Source organism: Myotis davidii, unplaced genomic scaffold, assembly GCF_000327345.1.
Source record: "Myotis davidii unplaced genomic scaffold, ASM32734v1 scaffold107, whole genome shotgun sequence".
Lineage (NCBI taxonomy): Eukaryota > Metazoa > Chordata > Mammalia > Chiroptera > Vespertilionidae > Myotis > Myotis davidii.
Genome location: NW_006383012.1, coordinates 2,375,883 through 2,382,328, shown reverse-complemented (window position 1 = coordinate 2,382,328; position 6,446 = coordinate 2,375,883). Strand labels below are relative to the sequence as shown.

The following is a 6,446-nucleotide window of genomic DNA, read 5'->3' as shown; positions in this document are numbered from 1 at the left end:
AGTAAAGTTGAGCCTTTGCCGGTTTAGCTCAGTGGATACAGTGTCTGCCTGTGGACCAAGGGTTCGATTCCGATCAAGGGCACATACCATGGCTGCAGGCTCCTTTCCAGCCTGGGCCCTGGTCAGGGCTCGTGCAGGAGGCAACCAATCAATGTGTTTCCCTCACACTGATGTTTCTCTCTCTGTCTTTCCCTCTCACTTCCAATCTCCCTAAAAAAAATCAATGGGAAAATATCCTCAGGTGAGGATTAACAACAACAAAAATAATAAAAAATAGCAAAGTTGCTGAGTGGATCAGAAAAATCAATGGATCCATTTAAGCCTCAAATAAAAACAATTCAGGCAAAATCACAAACATTTAGAGAAACTTGTCCTGGGAAGACTGCTCTCCCTGCCCCACCAAGTAGAAGTGCTGCTGAGGGCCAGAGTTGAGATGGAAGAAAGAGAAACCAAGGAAGACCTTAGCGAATGACCTTTATTTCAGGAGGAAGTGGAGTGAGGAGTTTAAACAGCATGGGGAAGGTGAGAAAAGCTACGGAGGGAGTGCAAAGGGGACTTTCTGGGGACAAGTAAAAGGACCCACAGAAGCTGGGAAACCTCTTCTGCCTACTCATTCATGGTGGGCACTTGGGACACAGTGGTGAGGGAAAGAATGAGGCACCTTACGGCCGTCCAGCTCATTCACGAAGGCTGGAATTTATGAATGAACTCGACTTCGCCTGGTACTGTCATAAGCTCCATGCTCTAATATTTTGGGCCCTTTGGGCTGTCTTCCTCCTAAATTTCTCCTCCCTGCCATCTCAGTCTGACGACATCCTAACCATCCTTTCATTCACTTCCTCACTCATCAATATGTAATGAGCATTCAGATTGTGCCAGGAGCTGGAGATCCGACTATGAGCAAGATAGAGTTCCTGCCCTCCCTGAGCTCATGTCTGGGAGGAGGTGGAGGTCGAGAGGAAGGCAGACATCAGTACTAGTTCACTCCATAGGTAACTATTGCAAGACAATCAGATCGTCGCTGTGAAGCCGAAGTGCAGGGTGTTCAGAGCACGTGACTGGATCCAGCCTGGTCTGGGCAGCCAGGAAGGGTTTTCTGCAGGAAGTGACATTTGGGTGGAGCTCTGGAGGCTGAGTATGAATTAATGAGGAGGGGGCGGAGGGCTTGGTGGGAAGAGCGACCAGAATGGGTGCAGATTCTGAGGGGGGATGGCTTCTTTGAGGACATGAAAGGCAGATGTGAAGAGTGGGACCCAGTGGGGCCCAGGGAAGCAGTGGAGGCGTGAGAAGGGGGTATACTGACAAGACTAGAGTCATTCCTTGAGGCTATTTACTTCAGAGAAAGGGCAAGGAGGGAGAGAATCAAGGTGATCAACATGAACCCCCAGCTGAAGGTCAGAGTCAGATAAGGTATAATGGAGCAGGCATGTGAAGGCAATAGGGAGTGGTGGGGACTGTGGAAAACTAAAGAGTATATGTACTGTACCCGAAGGTATTTAAATTTAAGATATGTTAAAACTTGTTACTGATCAAACAAAGAAAAATCTGAGGGCCAACACAGTTTGGGGTACTTGATTGTCAGGGAACAAGTTGCCTGGAAACAAAATATTTGAAGGAGGGAGCTGGGAACTGCTTGACCATAGAATCAGAAAAAGAGCGAAGGAGCCCTTGGGTTCTGCTCCGTCCCTGGGGCTGTCAGACAGTCTGCTCTCCACTGTGCCCTTTGAGGCCCCCTCCAGCTTGCATACTGGGGCTCACCTGTCCCTACGGTCACCCCCCTCTCTCCAAAAGCAGAGTCAAGGGCAGGATGGTAACTGCTGACTTACCTGAATGGTGAGATGGGACAGGGCTCTGAGCAGGTGCGTACCTCAGGAAGGCCTGTCCACTGACTGCCAGCACTGGTGGGTTCCCCGGAGCTCAGCCACACTGACAGGCTCCCATGGCACGAAGACCTGAGGGTAGAGTTGGGAAAATAATCAGAAAAAAGGCACAGAAAGACGCTGAAACAGATGCATAAACTGAGAAAATATCAGAGAACTGACCTGCTCACCAATTATTTATTTCAGCGATCACTTCCTAGCATAATTCTGGGTCGTTTGCATCCCATAATCAGCTCTTTCAAAACTTGAAGGCGAGGGAGCATATTTGGGGACCTCCTACCTTTTCCCTTTTGACAAAATACATGGCTGAGCTTATTATAAAAGCAACCACATGTTGGATCAAAAAACCATGATTGCTTTTTCCCCTCTTTGCTCCGATTTGAACATCCTCACGTGTATGGAGGGGTTTCCTGCACCTGCCCTCTGCTGGGCTGAGCCAGGGAGGGTGCGCAGCGTTCCTGTGTTTGCTTTCCCTCAGCTCCGATGGAAAACGAAAATCATCTTGCCAGCTCTTTGTAGGGCAAACCTCTTTACTCGGCAGGAGGAAGAGCTTTCTTCTGTCTCATAAAGAAACATTTTTAAAGGCCATTTCAGTACGTAAACATTTTTCTTGCCAAACACATGCATGGGATTAGTTGTTTTTACCACCCCCAAAACAGAAAGCGGAGATATTCCTTGGTGGGAACTCAGCTGTTGGAGCCAGAATTTTTAAATGACAGGTTCATGAACAGTAAGTCCCCAAATGTGGTGAAAACGTGTGCCCTCTCGATGGTCCCATGTCCATTTCACTTAACGCCAGACCAGCACGTGGTTTATGTTCATGTATTTACTCTTTTCTTCTCAGTCCACAGGACTCCAGTGAGGCTGACTTTGCCTTGAGTCCCAGAAAAGGTTGGGACAACCAGAGAATCACAGTCTCTGGTTGGTTCAGGGATGGTCACCTGACCAAAGACTGGCCAATCATAGTCGGTTTGGGCCTTTGGTTCAACTACTAAAGAAGGTTCTCTCCCTTTTCTGTTGTACAAAAGCCTGAGGGGCCACGAGGCTGGGACCGTCATGGCCATTTTGTCCCCACAAGAGGAGATGAGAATGGAGCCAACACAGCAGTCCTCCCTTATCCCTTTTCCTTTCCACAGTTTCAGTTTTCCATGGTCGACTGTGGTCTGAAAATATTAAATGGAAAATTCCAGAAATAAGCAGTTCATAAGTTTTAAATTACATGCCATTCTGAGTAGTCTGATGAAATCTCAGGCCTTCCCACCCCATCCTACTCGATATGTGAATCATCCCTTTGTCCGGCGGGCGTATCCTGGCTGTATACCCTACCTGCTCCTCAGTCACTTAGTAGCTATCTCAGTTATCAGACTGTTTATCAGAAAGAGAGGGGTGCGGGGGAGTAGGAAGAGGGAGAAGGAGAGGGAGAGGGAGAGGGACTACATTCACATAACTTTCATTGCAGTATATTGTTATAATTGTTATATTCTATTACTAGTTATTTTTGGTCATCTCTTAGTGTGCCTAATTTATAAACTAAACTTTATCATAGTATATATAGCGTTTGGTACTATCTGCAGTTTCAGGCACCCACTGGGGGGTCATGGAACATATCCCCCATAGACAAGGGACTACCACTGTACATTACAAAATGGAGCTAAGATAGAGCAACTGAATCCTGGTGACATCATTTGAGCAGTTGAATCTAGCCATGCCTAAAGGCAGCCCTCCCCCATGAACTCCTACAGCCAACAATAGATTCCCAGTTTTTCCCTGAATCCATCTGGATTGGGCATTCTCAACCTTCTGGATACCATCTATCCAAACATAAAGCAATGTGGCTGGTTCCAGGATACGATTCTAGCAGTATCTACCCCATTAGTTACACTTCTTATATCTGTATGTTTTCAACTTCTTAAAGCACCTTGACCAAAGTGTTATTGCATGTCATCCAGATGGTTCTCATGGGAGTTTTCCCACGTCACCTCCACGTGACAACTGGCTCTCCAAGGTGAGGTGGTGGTACACAGCAGAGCCCTGATTTCCCAGCAGGCCCCAGAAGACCCCTCCCTTCCCACATCCTCTTTTCTGGAAATGAAACATGAAACAGTCTCCTAACTACTCAGGAAACAGCCTAGAGAAGGACATCGAAACACAGGGGTTCCTATTCACGGCAGCCTCACTTGTAACGGGCAAAAAGTAGGAAAGAAAATCCCAGTGCAGCCTTTGGAGCCTGTACATAGTGGAGTGGTATGAAACCTTTAAGAAGAGCTAAATGGCCAAGGAATTTCAAGTGAAAAGCAAACATTGTGTGCGGTGTGCTATTGTCTGAGGGTTTAAAATAGGGCAAGGCTACATCCACACGCCATCTGCAATCGTGGATATGCACGCACAGTCTCTGGCAGAAACCGGTGATAGTGGAGAAGGGGCCTGGGAGGCTGGAGATGGGGAGAGAGAGAGAGACTCTTTTTTCCCACCACGTACTCCAGCTTTTCCCTTTTGAATTTTGTACAACATACATTTTTTTAACCTATGCTGTATTTTTAAATGAGACTGAGTAATTGAAAAAAAAAATACAAGAACAACTACAAAAATATACCCATTTCAGCGTGGAGCCACCACACAGGGATCTGAGCTGACCTGTGACTTGGCTCCTCCCACGCTGGGGTTTGTTCTACTTCGATGCTGATGGGGGTGGGGGTGGGGCAGACTGGGAATCAATTTTGAGGGCTCCTAGAAGAAAAAAGTCAGAAGGGCTATTGAAACAACTAGGCAAAATTTAAAATGAAATCTTTGATGGGGGCGGGGGGCGGAAGAGGGGGGAGCGGTGCTGAAAGCAGTGATTAAGGGGCTGCAGGGCCCTACAGCTGGGAAGGAAGAGAGGCAGCAGGTTATTTCCTGAAGGAAAAGGAAGGTCCTGGGTCCTCGGTGCATTCATTCAACGTTTTAACATTTTCATTGTGTGTCTTCCACCCAGTCCTCTATCTGGGCTACGTCTGCAGAGGCCAGGGCCGTGACCGCCTCATCCTCAAGGGGAGTGAACAGAAGAACCAAGGATGTAAGAACTAAGAATCTCATGGACCCCACGCCATCCCCAGGCCCCTGATGAGGTAGATCAGAAAGGCAGGGTCCACAGCAGGGAACAGCAACAGGAGCTGGGAATCCCCTTTGACAAGGGCAGGCACCCAGCCTATGAGGAGCAGGAGGGCCGAACAACAACCTGAACAGGTACCTGTGGTTCAAGAACCAGCTTGTTGAGGGTCAAATGCTCTTAACAGCAGTGACGACAACCACAGTGATGACCAGGAGAGTTCAGGGCCCTCTCATTCGAGACCCTCTCTCACCCCATGATGTTTGGGCACCAAGTAGGGGCAGGTTCTGCAGACAGGAACAACTCCAGCATTAGGACGTCACTGAATGTATAGGACAGTCTGACCCTGAAATGTCCTGCAGGTCCCATGGGGGAACCAGATGGACAGAAGGTGCAGGCCATGAGCTTCATGGATGTCTTGGTCTGAAACTGTGTGCTGACAGTGTTCACAGCTGTTTACTGTTCCATAGTGTGAACAGCGCACATCTGCTTACCTACTCCCCTGGTGGTGGCCACTGGCCTGTTTTCACGTTGCTTTCATCACAGATCATGCTGCTTTCATCACTGGGTTCGTGCACACATTCTCCTTGGTTCCTAGGACTAGGTCTCTGAGTGAAATTACTGCTCATGGCCCGGCTTTATGTTCGGCTCTAGCAAATGCTTCCAGAGTGTTCCAAAGGCTCTCACTGGCTTGCTCGCCCACCAGAGAGCTCCTGCGGCTCCGAGTCCTTGCCAATGCTGGGAATTATGAGACTTCCTTGTTTCTGGAGATCTGGTGGCTGTCTGGCTTTCCTTGTGGTTTTAACGGTCTTTTCCCTGGTGATAGTGAGGCTGAACACTCCTCACATCTTCACCGGACATTAGTATTCCTCATGTAAAATGTCTGTTCATGTTTTTTGCCCATTTTTATTTGAATTGATTCTTATAACTTTCTTAATACTTAATGTGCTGCAAACATTTTCCCCCCATTCTGTGGCTTTTCATCCTTGTATGCCTTTCCATGAATAGAATTTCTTGATTCTAATGTTGGCTACATCATTGCTTCTCAATTATCTGTGGGTGATGAACCCTGTCCCCCCTTTTCCATCAGTGTCACATTAATATGTTCTAAAATAAGATTATGAATATACATTAAAAATGTGAAAGATCAAAAAGGTACTAAGATAAGGAGGAACCAAGATGGCGGCATAGGTTAACGCCGGAGTTTGCCGCCTCGAACAACCATTTCAAAAGTGAAACTAAAAGACGGAAGGGACATCATCCAGAACCACAGGAACGCTGGCTGAGTGGAAGTCCTACAACTAGGAGGAAAGAGTAACGTATACGGACACTCAGAGGAGGCGCAGTGCTGAAGTCAAATTCGAGGTGCGGAAGTGCGCGGTTGGCGTTTTCAATCGGGAGGGAGTCGCAGACTCTGAGCTCCAGATCCGGGAGAGGCTTTAGGGGCACAGACTCAAACGGGAGAAGCAGGACTGTCTGGT

At 47.7% G+C, this 6,446-nt stretch overlaps 1 long non-coding RNA gene across 1 annotated transcript in view; it reads right to left on the bottom strand.

Annotated features, from left to right (window-relative positions):
- Nucleotides 1-457: 457 nt before the first annotated feature.
- The window catches only part of LOC102762334, a 33,471-nt gene continuing 27,482 nt past the window's right edge, over nt 458-6,446 (bottom strand). Inside the window, exons 3-4 of the long non-coding RNA XR_001512313.1 lie at nt 1,827-1,952; nt 458-1,131 (exon numbers count right to left, since the gene is read on the bottom strand). This is a non-coding gene — a long non-coding RNA (uncharacterized LOC102762334). The remainder of the gene's footprint in view (nt 1,132-1,826; nt 1,953-6,446) is intronic.